This window comes from Eulemur rufifrons, chromosome 17, assembly GCF_041146395.1.
Source record: "Eulemur rufifrons isolate Redbay chromosome 17, OSU_ERuf_1, whole genome shotgun sequence".
Classification (NCBI taxonomy): domain Eukaryota; kingdom Metazoa; phylum Chordata; class Mammalia; order Primates; family Lemuridae; genus Eulemur; species Eulemur rufifrons.
In genome coordinates, this window is record NC_090999.1 from 78,217,999 (window position 1) to 78,231,923 (window position 13,925).

General features: G+C 37.9%; 1 protein-coding gene across 1 annotated transcript in view; it reads left to right on the forward strand.

Annotated features, from left to right (window-relative positions):
* The window catches only part of CAMK4 (calcium/calmodulin dependent protein kinase IV), a 218,090-nt gene that overhangs the window by 116,576 nt on the left and 87,589 nt on the right, over positions 1 to 13,925 (forward strand). The window lies entirely within an intron of this gene.

The window sequence follows — 13,925 nt, forward strand, 5'->3', positions numbered from 1 at the left end:
TGTGGGAAGGGCTAAGAAATATTGGACAGACATTCAGGGACCCAACAAGCCCATCAGCATGAAATCAGAGACCAGCCCAGTACGTGGTCACAGACCCCTTGGCCACCATATCCTCTGAAACCTGACAATCTTGGAAAGCATCAGAGACAGAAGTAAGTGGGCATTAATATGGAATGTGTCCATATCCACTCAGTTACTCTTACATGAAACTTTTAAACTGTGGCCTCTTAACCCAGAAGAGACTAAGGACTTGCTGATGGGAGTGCTTTGAGGATGTGCATGTCATTATATGGAAAAGACATTGAGAAGGACTGAGCTGATACACTTTCATTTATGAATTCTGGAGGTATCTGGTCTCTTCGAGAGAAGTGCTGCTCTGGGGTTCATTCATATTAAAATGCTTCCTCAGAAAATCCAGACTTCCACATCTAGAAAGAAGATACTTTTGTGTGGCAACCTCAACAATTGGAATTTTTTTTTTCTCAAACCTTAAATCATTAAGATGTCTAGAATCTCTTTCTTTCTCATTTCACCTCCAGAGCATGATTATGTTACTTTTTTGTTCAACATTATTTGTTTCTGTGTTTTTCTGGTAATGAATAATTCCATAAGAACCACTTAAAAGCCTTTTCCTCTACAGCTCATTCTTTTTAAACAACAACAACAAAAAAAAACAAAAAACAAAAAAAAAAAAAGCAAACTTGAGCCTTGAGCATTATTAACTGGGGTCTTTGAAGAAGGTCTTAATTGTTCTAGAAAGAACAGGCAAGGAGCTGAAGCTTTCTTCTAACAACAACCCAGTTTTTCTATTGAAATCTACCCTCAATAAAGGATTCAATCCCAAGATGTAATTGATGAAGCTTAAAATGCTAATACTTCCAGGAGTATTTTTTATTTTTATTATTTAACAGATAACAAAGCTATGTGTTTTTTGAATATAATTAACTGCTTGGTTTTAAAACTAATAGCTAATCACTTAGGTTTAAGATTCAAGAAAAAGATCAAAGGGGTATCTCAAGGCCTCTGAGAGTCTACAATGTTCTGCCCCTACCTTACTCTAGATGGTTTGAAAATTGTTCACCTGAATCATTGTGTTCAACTGAAAAAAATATAAAGTGAAAACTAAATTGTTCTGTGTTCATGCCTTCTTGATAATTTTAAAAACGTTTTGAAAAGTATTACCTTGACCATATAAAAATTACTAAAAGGCACTAAGAAGAAAGGATGGAGTGTGTTACATTTCTATTAGAAAGGGAATATATACGGGAAATGGCTGATACCCAGATTCACAGTCAACTCAGGTGTGACCCTGGTGGGCAACAGTAATTAGTAAACATATGAAGTGCTCTTAAAGCCTCCCTGAAGCTTAAATAGGGCAGTGCAGCTCTTATCCCAGTCTTCAGACAAGGTGAGGGAAGGCATCTATTTAAATGCAAATAAATATCAGTTCCTTCTTTGCTTACCATCAGGCAGGAAGATTATGTTAAAATATAGTTCAGGATTTTGATGAAGTTGTCTTCTACTCTCAGAAAATTAAAAAAACAACAGAAATCAAATTGTGTTTCATGTTTAGTAGACACTAATCCCGTAGTAGGGGTAGAATATTCTCATAAATCCCAATATTTCCAAATTTAGTATGCTTCAGTTATGGTGCCTTCTCTGGCAAGAATGAGAAAATTAGAAACAAAAGACTAGAAAATGCTTATCTTGCTTGTAAAACTTATTCTAGGGGAGACACTGACATATACTGAACTTCTCATATGACCAGGAAATTTCACACGTATTCTCATTCAGTCCTTGCAATAATACTGCAGAGTAGCAATTATCCCCATTTTACACATGAAAAAATTGTATTAATAGTAATCTCCATACAGATTAAGAGACTTGATAAAGCTCTATAAATGAGCAAGCCAGGATTTAAATTGAATTTTCAAAAAATGTACAGCCAAGGATGTTCACTGAAGAGCAATTTATATTAGTAACAAATTATAAGGAATCATGTGTCTAACATTACGGCTCAGCATTGATGACATTGGGCCATCAGAAAGCTGTTTTATATTCTGCTTATGTATATTAGATATCCATAAAATTTTATGATACTTTTAGTGAGAAATATAATAAAATTATATTTTCATATTTGAAAATATGAAAGGAAATAATATGCATTAAAAAGCTGAAAGGAAAAAACCAAAAGGATAATGATTAGTTGTGTTACAGGGGTGGATATGTTCTTCACTTTTACTTTTTATATTTCACATTTTTAAAACTGTGGCTATGATACTTTTATAGAAATATGTAATGTGTGTTTATTTTCTTCTAGTTCTGACAACATGAACCTTAACAGAGAATTTGGGAGGCTTAACATTAATTCTCTTTTTATCACAGGATATCAATTTCTGTTTTTGCAAGGATCTGACCAAGCTGGTGTTGGCACCTTCTCAGGGAATATGGGGAATAGGGATCCAGCCAGGCTCTGTGCCCCTGGAGGGACAGCTGCACCCCTAGAATTCTTTTCTGCTTACTGGGGATATCACAGTTTCTTCTTTGGGAATGGATAGTACACTCCAATTCTCACTGTTGTCATTTTCTAATCTTTATCATTTTATTCTCATTTAACCATTTCTGTGGTTGTGTTTGATACAAACCATAGATCAGCCAAATTAAAGGCAAGGTATGTTGTTTGAAGGAAAATAACAGGACTCCTTTCTGGCAGCTATAAAAGCTGTGCACCTATGGTTGGGGAGAGGTGCAGGCAAGAATATCAGTACCTGCTGCAGTGGATTTAGAAAGTCAGTACGTTCATCTGAGCTCCTGTAAGTTATATTTCTTGGAGTGTCCCTCATTTACCTTGGGAGAACTCAACCTGAAATAAATAGCCACCCTTTGTGGCGCATAGTTTGGAGATCACAAGCTACTATTCAGGCAGGCTCTAGAGGGTCTGGATACTTAGCTCTGGCTATGAGAGAGGCATTCTCCACTCCATCAGTGTCAGTAACATGAAAAAATGCCATGTAGACTTAAATAGCTGGATGAGAACAGACTAACCAATTCTAATCTCGTTGGACCAAAATTTAATGTTAAATCAGGATTTTTTTTCTTTGAGCCACCAACCTTATGTATTTATCCATCAATTCCAGTCCCTCATACATTCATTTAACAAATTATTATATACCAAGTTTTGGTAAATGATGCCAGTGATACTGATATGTATAGGCAAGATCCTTTCTGTCATAGAGCTTATGCTCTGATGAAAGAAACAAATAATGAATTAGTAATTACATGCTAATGTAGATTTTGATAACTGCTATAAATAAAATGGAATGGTATGATTCATGGTGTGTGTGTGTGTGTGTGTGTGTGTGTAGCTACTTTCAATGCTGTGGGAGAAGAGGCCTCTAGGTAGCTTTTAGTGAACTGAGGGAAGAAGAAGTTCTGTTGGAAGAGGGAGTAACAAGTGCAAAGTCCTTGAAGCTTGGTCTGTAGGGGTTGAATGGCCTACAGAGGGAGGAAAATGACATCAGTCCAATAGAGTGAGGCCAAGCTTTCCTGAGTTTCATGGTCCATGACAAAGAGTTTACATTTATTCTAAGCACAATGGGACTCCAACAAAGGCATTTAAACTGGGAGTGACATGAACTGATTTACATTTTAAAGATATCATTCTGCTGCGTGCAGAGGGAATGATTTTAAAGGATAAGAATCAAAGCAGTGAGACAAGTTAGGAAGTATCACAATACTGCTGTAGCCTTTAAAGTAGAAGAAAAGTCAGACCAGAATGTGACATGAAATAATCGATTTTATTTCCTCTACTCCCAGGTGAGGAAGTGAAGAAAGAACGCAGAGGCAATGCTGGAGAGGTTTTCTGTGAAGGGGAGCAGAAATTGCTTTGGAAGCAGGTAGCGGGGGGCCAGTGACAGACTGACAGAGGAGATCTTTTTAAAGACAGGAGATATTAAATGGAGGTCACACCCATGTATTCTTAATCTCAGGGAGAGATACAGAGATGAAAGATGCAGGAGAAAAAGGTGCTGGGTAAAGACATGAAGGCTTTTCTGCATTACATACCAGCTTCCTTCCCTCTTCTCCCTCTCTCTGCTAAACCAAACCTGTTTCTAGGGAGAATCTGGCTTCAGCCAAATCCTTTGTATAAACTTTGTTCAGCCTGTTTCCTCTCCCAGGAGTATTTTAAGCCTGTTTCATTCATTGCAAAATAAAAGGATGTTCTCTCGGAAAAGAATTTCTGGCATCTGTAAGCAGGAAGGCTTGTATTTAGAACCTAAGAATGAAGGCACAGAGGTAATCCCTTTTGGAGATGCTGCCCTGTTCTGAAGCTATGTGTGTTACAGAGGCTTTAGGTTCTGATATACAGGTGTCCTTCCTTCTGGGTTAGCTTCTCAGAGGCATTCTTGTCTTGCCTAAGCTCTATTCCAATCCTTGGTTCCCTCCCTCATTGGAAAGCTCTGTTTTGCACCTTTTGGCCCACCCTATGTCTTAGGGTCTGCAGGGAGTAGGAGGTGGCTAGTAACAGAACTATCAAAAATATTCAGTTTCACGTTTTTCAAAACCAAGCTTATTTGATGGAAATGCATTTTTAGAGTCTATCTTCCCATACTGATCAGAATAAGTTTGGCTTTAGGCTAGTCAGTGTTAAAGGTAAAATAGAGCATTGATTTTTTTGTTTGTTTGTTTGTTTTGTTTTTTACAATTTCTTTCTCCTTCCTGCCCTCCCTATGGCCAGTGTTTGTCACCACCTCCACTTCTAAACCATCACCTGCTCTGTGGAGCTGTCCCTTCCATTCCCCTCTCCATTGAGCCCAAACTCACACTGGATGATCTGGGAGAAGAACATGAGGGACAAAGGACTATCAAGTTCAAGTGGAAGGCCACAGAAATGAAAACTGTCTTGGTTTCCTCAAAGATGATCAGTGAGCTGGAATAAAAGGAGGGAGAAAATGGCAGATGAGTTCAGCACAATGGACAGGGCCAAGGCATGATTAGCATCTTTCTGAAGCTGCTTCTCTCCTGTCTCCCTCATCTCAGTAGATGCCAATTTTGTTCTTCCCATTCCTCAGAATGAAAAACTTGTAGTTGTGCTTTACAGTTCTCTTTCTCTTACATCCCATAGCCAGTCCATCTTCAAATACTGAGGGTTCTCCCATCCGCTTCTCACCTCCTTCATCACTACAACCTGGGCCTAAACTTCCACCATCTCTCACCTGGATAAATGCCATAGCCTCTTATTGGATCACCCTGCTTTTATTAATCCCATCATCCTCACCTCTACAAGAGCCAAAGTAACCTTTTAAAACTCAACTAAGATCATGCCGTTCCTCTCTCAAAACCTTTCAATTGTGTCTGATCTCTCTTATGCTAAAATGCAAAGTTCTTACCATAGGCAATTTGGCTCTTCATGACCTGACTTCTGGCCATGAAGAGGCCCTCTGTCGTCACCTACTGCTTTCCTTCTCTGTCACTTTGCTCTGGCTAAACTGGCCTCCTGATTGTCATGCAATTGCTCCAAGGCCCACTCATAGTCGAGGGCTTTTGCATGTGCTGTTTCTCTGCCTGGATCACTTCTCCCACAGATCCAAGTGGCTTTATCCCATGTTACCCTATCAGAGAGACAATCCATCTCAAATAAAGCCCTTCATTACTCTATCTCCCTTACCTTGGTTTGGTTTGGTTTTTCTTTCCACATAGTACTTGCCAACTCTGGGCCTTCTGTTTATTTACTTGTTCATTTTCTGTCTCCACTAGAACATAAACCTCTTAGGGCAGAAAGTCTATCTGTTTTGTTCACTACTGTATCCTCATTTCCAGAATAGCATCTGTACATAGTGGGTGCTCAAAAATATTTGCAGAATAAATGGATAAAATTTATTGACTACAGAGAACTATAGATCAGTAGATTGGTGGATGAGAAGATGGTGCTCTCTTGGATTTTTTTAAGCCTTGTCAGTGAATTAAAAGCAAGACCTTAATAAAGGGAGAAAGGAATATTAGAGTTGGAGGAGAGAAGGCATAAAATGTTCTGTTGCCTTCTGTTGCTGAAGGCCCCATAAGAGCTGGGGTTGTAAATTAAAAATGAGACCAGTCACTGTGGTTGTACATTTTCTTCCAATCACTTCAGTTCAGGCCCAGACATAGCGTAAGTAAGAGACGAGTGGAGTTTAACCAAATTAAGGGTTTTGCTGGACAAGTACAACAGAGGGAGAGAAGGGCAAGGAGTTGGGGCTGTGCAGAGCAGTGCTTATACTAATTGATTGTGAAATCCAAGCTAAAGAAAAGCTGTAAGGTAGGAGGTAGAAATCAGGGAGTGTAATGTTTGAAGACAAGATTTTTGAGGTGGTTCAATTGATGGTAACGATAAGGCCTGAGATATGGTCATGTGAGTTGGTTGCTGAGAAGTGGTAGAAGACATAGGAGAAATTTAGGGAGTGGGAAAGTAACTGAGAAGCAAGGATGTTGAGTGAATGATCTACATGAAAGTTTAAATTAATAAGAATAGTGATAGGAGCAATGGTTGATGTGGCGACATATAAGCTAAAATCTTCAGTATAGAGTGGGTTAGGGACAGGGAGACAGAAAGTTGACTACAACAAGAAGAGGTTGCAGGTTGCATTTGCCAACAGCAGATATTTCAAAGAAGCTGGGATTTTGGAGGGAGGAAGGAGGAGAAATGATTTGGATGTAGCAATTAGGAGCAAGAAATACCTGTATTTTATTTTCAGGTCCTGTGGTACATTTCCTATTGGGACAAAACCAAGTTACCTCTTGAGAAGACTATGAAAAATGTGAGACAGTTATGAGTTGCCCAGGTTTCTGTTAGAACAAGAAAATAAAGATAAATAACCAGACTTAGTTAAAATTCTGTAGTTATTGGAGTTACTAGCCTCATACAGGAACACCTTGATATTTATATGTGTCCCACTTTTGATTTGGGGGTGTTAAAACATCACTTCTTAGTTTTCAAATCCTTGTAGATGAAAACTGCCATTCTTAAATTTAACAAAACTGCAGTTGTCAAGTCTTTTCACCAAGCATGTTAGTGCCAACACGTACTTGTTGAATGTCAGAAAACAGGGTGCTAAATTAAGCAGAAGCTATGCCGAAGGAAATCATTGTGAAAGCTTAAAGACATTTGATCATTTATTTATTTATCCATTAACAGTTTATATTCTGCCAGTTTCCATAAAGGATCTGAGAAGCACAATTATGTGCTTTGCATCATGTTCTCTGGACATCATTCAATCTAAAAACAAGCCAAAGAAACCAGAGGAATAATAAAGAGACAAAACAAGATTTATGGTCTTAATCCCTACAAGGAATATGAGATGCAATTGAGCATTATATGTGAAAATGCTGCTCTACTTGTCCGAATCACCAGGACAAGAAGAGCAGCAGTCTCTAGTTGTATAGGTCACATTAAATTTCCAAGAGTATTTGAAGTTCCAGACTGGATCTGGCCTCATATAATATAGCCCAGTGGCTCAAGTCCAACAGAAATCTGGGGTTCTCTCTCTCTCCCTTTCTTCAGTTCATTCACCACCTCTCTCTCCATCTATCATTCCTACAATGCAGAAACTGGCTTTTCTTTTTTATCTTTAAGTTCTCATTGCTTTCTTTTTCAAATGTTTTTCAGTCTTTCCTTATCAACCATTTTGGCCTCAGTACAGAAGTATATTTGTTGTGTATCTTAATGAAGGGTCCTTATTTAATCAATGCTGTTTCAGTGGTGGAGTCTTTTTCTCTGGTGTCCCTCTATAATCATGCCTCTTGTCTACTTCTTTCTCCCCCTTCATAAAAGCAGACAGCGGGATTGGGATTTCTTCCACTAATAAGAAATCTTGAGCTCCATGGACTTTTAAAACTGTATAAATCTGTATAATTGCTTTTATTAAATTTTTAAATAATTTTTTTCTGTGTATAATCTTCAAAAAGTATGTTTTATATTGACAGTATATCAAAAGCCATGAGAATGCTTAGAGTAGTTGAGAGGAGCTAAAACAAGGCTTTACAGAAAAACCCCATGTGCCCAAGTCATTTCATGATTATCCATTTCATATTGGCAACCAGAGCAATGATACAAATAGTATAAGTGGAAGACAAAGCTCTTTCTGATGAGAAATAAAACAGCATAAATTAGAGAAGCAGGACTGTGATTCCACTGCTACCAATTTATTTTACCTAGTATCTTAGTCTGGTTTCTGTTGTTATAACAGAATACCACAGACTGGATAATAAACATAAATGTATTTGGCTGACGGTCCTGGAAGCTAGGAAGTCCAAGCACATGATGCCGGCATCCTGTGAAGGTCATCTCATGGTGGACAGGCGGGAGGCAGAAGCAAGCACTTGAGTCAGAGAGAAAAATGAGGCTGATCATGTCCGTTTGTCAGGAGCCCACTCCCATGGTAACTAACTTGCTCCCAGGATAAAAGCATTAATCTGTTCATGGAGGCAGAGCCTTCATGACCCAATCACATCTTAAAGGCCCCACCTCTTATTACTGTTACAATGGCAATTAAGTTTCCAATATATGAATTTTGGGGAAATGCTTTCGAGCCATAGCCCCAACTATGAAAACTCCAGAAGGCACTGTGATTGTACAAAACCCATGGGCCTCCTCAGATTCTTTCTGCCCACCTGCTACCCAGGCCAGGGGTGTCGAATGTCCTTTGGCCACCTCATGCGGCTGGGCCAATCAGCCACACACCTGAAAATATTGGCTCTTCTAGATACTTTTGGATTTGAATGGAATATGGCATCTTCTGAGGAGGAATATGCCATAACAAATGACTGCCACAGAGACCGCACATGCCTCCCAGAAGTATGGAAAAGTTAACCCATGGGGCCAAATTTCACCAATGGGAAACAAAAGAAGGAGGTTTCTGAGCAAGTAAATTTCCCCTCTTTCCTCCTTCCCATGGACTTCTTCAAGGCATAGTGGCCTGGTACAGTCTCTCTGGAGAAGTAGCAGGTGCCCATTGGGTGCAGCCGCCCATAGGGCCTGCTATACGTCTTTACTGCTCATTGCGATGCAGTAGCCAGTGTGCTGACTGCATTGTCGCCTCCCACTTTTCCACACTTCCCTTTCTCCACACTCTCACTGCATTAGGTTTGCCAAATAAGACACCAGAACATTGATCTTTGCCTCATATCTGTTTTCTAGGGAACGTGGGCTAAAATATATCCCCTAAGTTAGGATTTTAATAAAATATATTTTTATAATTATAAATTGATAGTAATGAAAAACTACCATTCTTCAAAGTATTTTGTAAATACTAAAGGTATGTCTTAGGGTTTTCAATATTGTTGTCTTCTTGGTTTGTTAAAGCCATCTGTTGATGTTTCTCAAGTTGTTAATTATGGTAGTACTTGGAAGCTAATTTCAAGTGGCAATAATGACTGTTCAGATAGCTGCCCATTGACTTCTGTGGCTTGCTTGACAGTTATTTTCTAGGAAAATATTACTCATTCTGAGTGGTAATGTGAGAGCTCAGACTCTCTACTGGGCTCTCCAGGAGTTTGAAGAGGAATTCAGAAGTGAGAGAAAAACACTACTTTCTGGAACAAGAGGAATACTGGGAAGGTTGAGATGAGATAGCTGTTAAGACACACACCTGTGTGACCTTGGAGACACTTTTGGAGAGAACTACCCTTGAGAGCAGGGCTGCTTAGGAAGCTCTCAGACTTCCTTTCAAAAACACTACAAATGGCCCTCAGCTTATCCCTCTGGGAAGTATTTCCTGGCCCCAGCGTGATCTTGTCTTTGGCTTCTCACTTGTCTGTCCACTTCCCCTTTGTCCACTTCTCCCTTTTACCTTCATCCCTGCTGGTTTCCTTGGTCATCATCACTTTGACTCCAGCCCAGGTTTTGTCACTCTGTTTGCCCTCTTTGAATTGATGGAGCTTCAGCTCCACTTTTCCCTAAATTCCTTCCTCTAAGATTCTTGCTTCATCCTCCTCAGCCTCCACCAAGCCATGACCTACAGGTTATTCAACCTGGGCTCCAGCGTTCCAAGGGATCAATAATGAGACTGTACTCACATTTTTGTCATTTAAATTGCTGTTACTGGCATTTTGTTTTCTTTCTTTTTTCCCGTCTTTCTATTCTATTTTGAAATGTACAATGTTAAATTTTCTGGAGTAGTGGTTCTCAAAAGTTTTTGGTGTTAGGAGCCCTTTATACTGGCAAAATTATCAAGAACCCCAAATAACTATGCATATATACTGTACTAGAGATTAAAATTGAGACATTTAAAAATATTTAGTTAATTTTTAAAATTATAATAATGAAACCATTTTAACATAAATAACATTTTAATGAAAATATCTACATTTTTCAAAATAAAAAAGTATTTAGTGAGAAGAGTGGCATTGGTTTGCAGATCTCTTTACTACCTGGCTTCATAGAACACAGCTTGATTCTCATCTATTTCTGCATTCAATTTATTGCAATTTGTTGTTTTGTTTGAGGTACAGTCCTCCCTCTCTCAGTATCTGTGGGTGATTTGTTCCAGGACCCCTGTGGATACCCAAATCTGAGGACACTCAAGCCCCTTATACTATAAAATGGTGTAGTTTTTGCATGTAACCTACACACATCCTCCTCTATACTTCAAATATAATACCTAAAACAATGTGAATGTTATATAAATAGTTGCTTACTGCATTTTTTATTTGTATCATTTTTGTTGTTGTACTGTTATTTTTAAAAACGTTTTCAATCCATGGTTGATTGAATCTGAGATGCAGAACCCATGGATAGGGAGGGCTAATGTATATGAAAAATCTGGCTTCACTCAGATACGCAGATGGAAAAGGGAGAACTTCACATATGCCCTGAGAGTGTCTAAGGGACCTGGAAGGGCCCTGAGACCACATTCTGTGTTGAGACAATAATATAGAGTATACTGTAAAAATAATTACTGTTTTAAAAATTGTTTTTAAAGAAAAGTTAATTCTGAATTCAAAGCAAATGATTACACTAGAGTATTGCTAGCCCAGACTTTTTGCAATCTGGTCTGTTCTGAGTATTTTTAGAGTTTGGATAATTTAACTCTCAAAGAACTAAAAAGAACAGGCATCCCAATATATAATATGTATTACATAACATGGTGAGAAATAAACTTCTACAAAATGTTTATTTATATTAGAAAATATTTGTTTAACATAAATACATCATGTGAAAAAATTAAAGGATCCCACTACCTGTTATCATTTTACATTCATCAGAAATATGTGAAGATGGAGGAAAGAGCTATATTACATAAACCCTAAATGTGTAGTGAGAAAAATAAATCCTAATACTAAGAATTTTATTATAAGGACACCCATGTCCTCAAACATGTTTTAAAGAATTGTGCAATAATGACAAGTATATTAAATATATTTATTTTGTATTAGCAAGGAAATCCTTGTTGATGTGAGGAGAAGATGGTGATAAAAATATTCTATATCAGAATTTTCTTCAACAGCATCTGCAAAAACAGAAATAGAAAGTGAGGAAGAGCTCTTTAGATGAGATCTGTTCTTGTCATCTGACAGTTCTAGCAATGCCTCTCTTTTTCAAAGTTCTCACATTTGGTACAAGTGGGTATTGAGTGTCTTGCTCAATAGCAAATTTTCATGACATTTATAATTTTTTCACTAAATTAAAGAACTTTTAGAGCTTTGTTCTATTACTCCACTACCTCCTGGACCGCGCTATCTATATCTCATGATTGGGTTGCCTGGTTTCACTGACCGGCCACTAGCAATCCACATATCACACCATCTTTATGTACCCTGTGCAAAATCCAGAAAATCGTTCTTCATTTTGCATTAACAATAGTGTGATTTTTACAATGCCTGATAATGTCAAAAATCTTTTGGACTAAGCCCACTGTTTGAATGTGAGCAGTATTTAGACTCAGAAAAATGATCTTCCACTGTAACAATGAAACTTGCTACTGGTAGCAAGGGTTATTACAAATGAATAATTGTTAATTATTTATTGATTAGTCTGGGACATGGAAGAATCAGAAAAAGTAATATTTCATGATCTTATGCAAATGTAAAAAGCAGGGAACAAATATTAAAAGAAAACAGTAAGGGAGTTTTCAGTGTCTGCCCATATCCATTCTTCAGGAGAACCAAGCCTCCCCAGTTCCCTCAATGGTGGTCAAAGGAGAGGGCTCCTGATGCATGCTTGGCCTTGTCACAGTTATAGGTCTCCTACGTACAAGAGTAGGCACAGAAAACAAGCAAGGCCAAGAAGGACGCTAATTGAGGTTAGATAGATGGAGAGAGAGAGAGTCTCTTCCCTTTGAAATGTGAGCCTGAGGAATATAAGCTTGGAGCTTCTATGGCCATGTTTCCTGCCATTTGGAAAGGAGAGAGGGAGAGAAACAGAGACACATGCACAGGCAAGAGAGGGAGAGAAAAGAAGAAGGATGAGGAAGAAAGAAAGAAAGAGGAGGAAAATAAGAAGAGGAGAGAGAGAGATTCATTGAGTATGAACCTCTGATTTTGGCTGTGTGTGTAGATAGATCCACTCTGACTTCCCAGTTACATGTGCCAATAAATTACCTTTTTGTCTTAAGTGAGTTTGAGTTGGGTGTTTGTTATATGCAACTAAAAGAATTTTGGTCAATATGTAGTGTGAATCATTCAAAGTAGCTATGGTTTAGTGTCTGAGGAAGACTGGTAAAGCAGCTTCCAAAGTTCTTGAGTCATAGAGCATTGGATGTATCAAGATGTGTGCCTTCCTTTAGACCCAGAGCCTATCAACTGGATGTGCAGTCACTTGAGATAGGTTGTTTCTTGCCAACTTGCTTTTTCCTATTCACAATTAATCTTCTCTCTTATGTAACTACTTAGTATTAGTTGTCAGGTATTGAAATGCACAGATCATATCTTCATCCCCTTCTTAGTCAGAATTTATAGCTGATGCTATATTTTTATGTGGGATGTTTATGAATATTTTAAGAAGTGTGCTGGGTTGCACTGATTGGCATCCATTCAACATAAGTAGAATATGTTTTTGTTTGGTAGTATTGAAAGTTGATTTTAATAGTTTGATTTTCTTTGGCAAAAATCTATTACAACATCCAGAGCTTCCTAATTGCCTACGTGAATGACCAAAACTTTTATTATAGTTTAAGAGGCCTTACCATGACTATATGGCCATTTAATGCTTTATTATGTACAATGGTGAAATAGACTCTTGAGAAATCTCTTATTGGGATAGAAACTCTTTACCATCTCCTTGTAAACATTTTCTCCTTCTCATAAAATCTAAAAGCATTTATAAATGGTGGCTGTGCTCTTTAATTAAGGTACTCTAGGGTCTGGCAAAATTATATTTCCCAGAGAAAATACATGTAAAATATATTTATATGTTGTAAGCAAAGAAAAGAACATATAAAGTTTGTGAAATTCCTTTTTTGTTTTTGAAGAATGTGTCCTTGAAAGTTAATGTTTTCATTAGAGAATAAAAATTAAATAAATGGATTTTTTTCTTCCTCATCTTAGAGTTGTGATTGGTTATTGCCATTGAAATGGGATTGGATTTCTCCTAAGGCCAACTCTTTCTTCCTCTGGAGAAGTAACTGAAAGAGTAGAACCCATTCACCATTTGAAGCATTCTCTTGCCCACGGAGTTTGGCTGTGAATTGCACATAACCTCCTTATATTCATTTCTAAAATCATATGACCTCTGCCAGTCCAAGGGTTCTAGACAGCTTAGATGGCGGAAACCACAGTGAGAATGTAGGTTTTGCCTGTATATTGTTTTGATAGATTTTGTTGGTAGAGGAGGACACTAAAAACTTTCTGTCTAGTATATAAATTTTAGAGATCTGAAAGACCAGCTCATTTATTGTGATTAAAAGAGTCAATCATTGGCCTAGAGAGAGGGAGCATCCCTAATTTTGGAATAT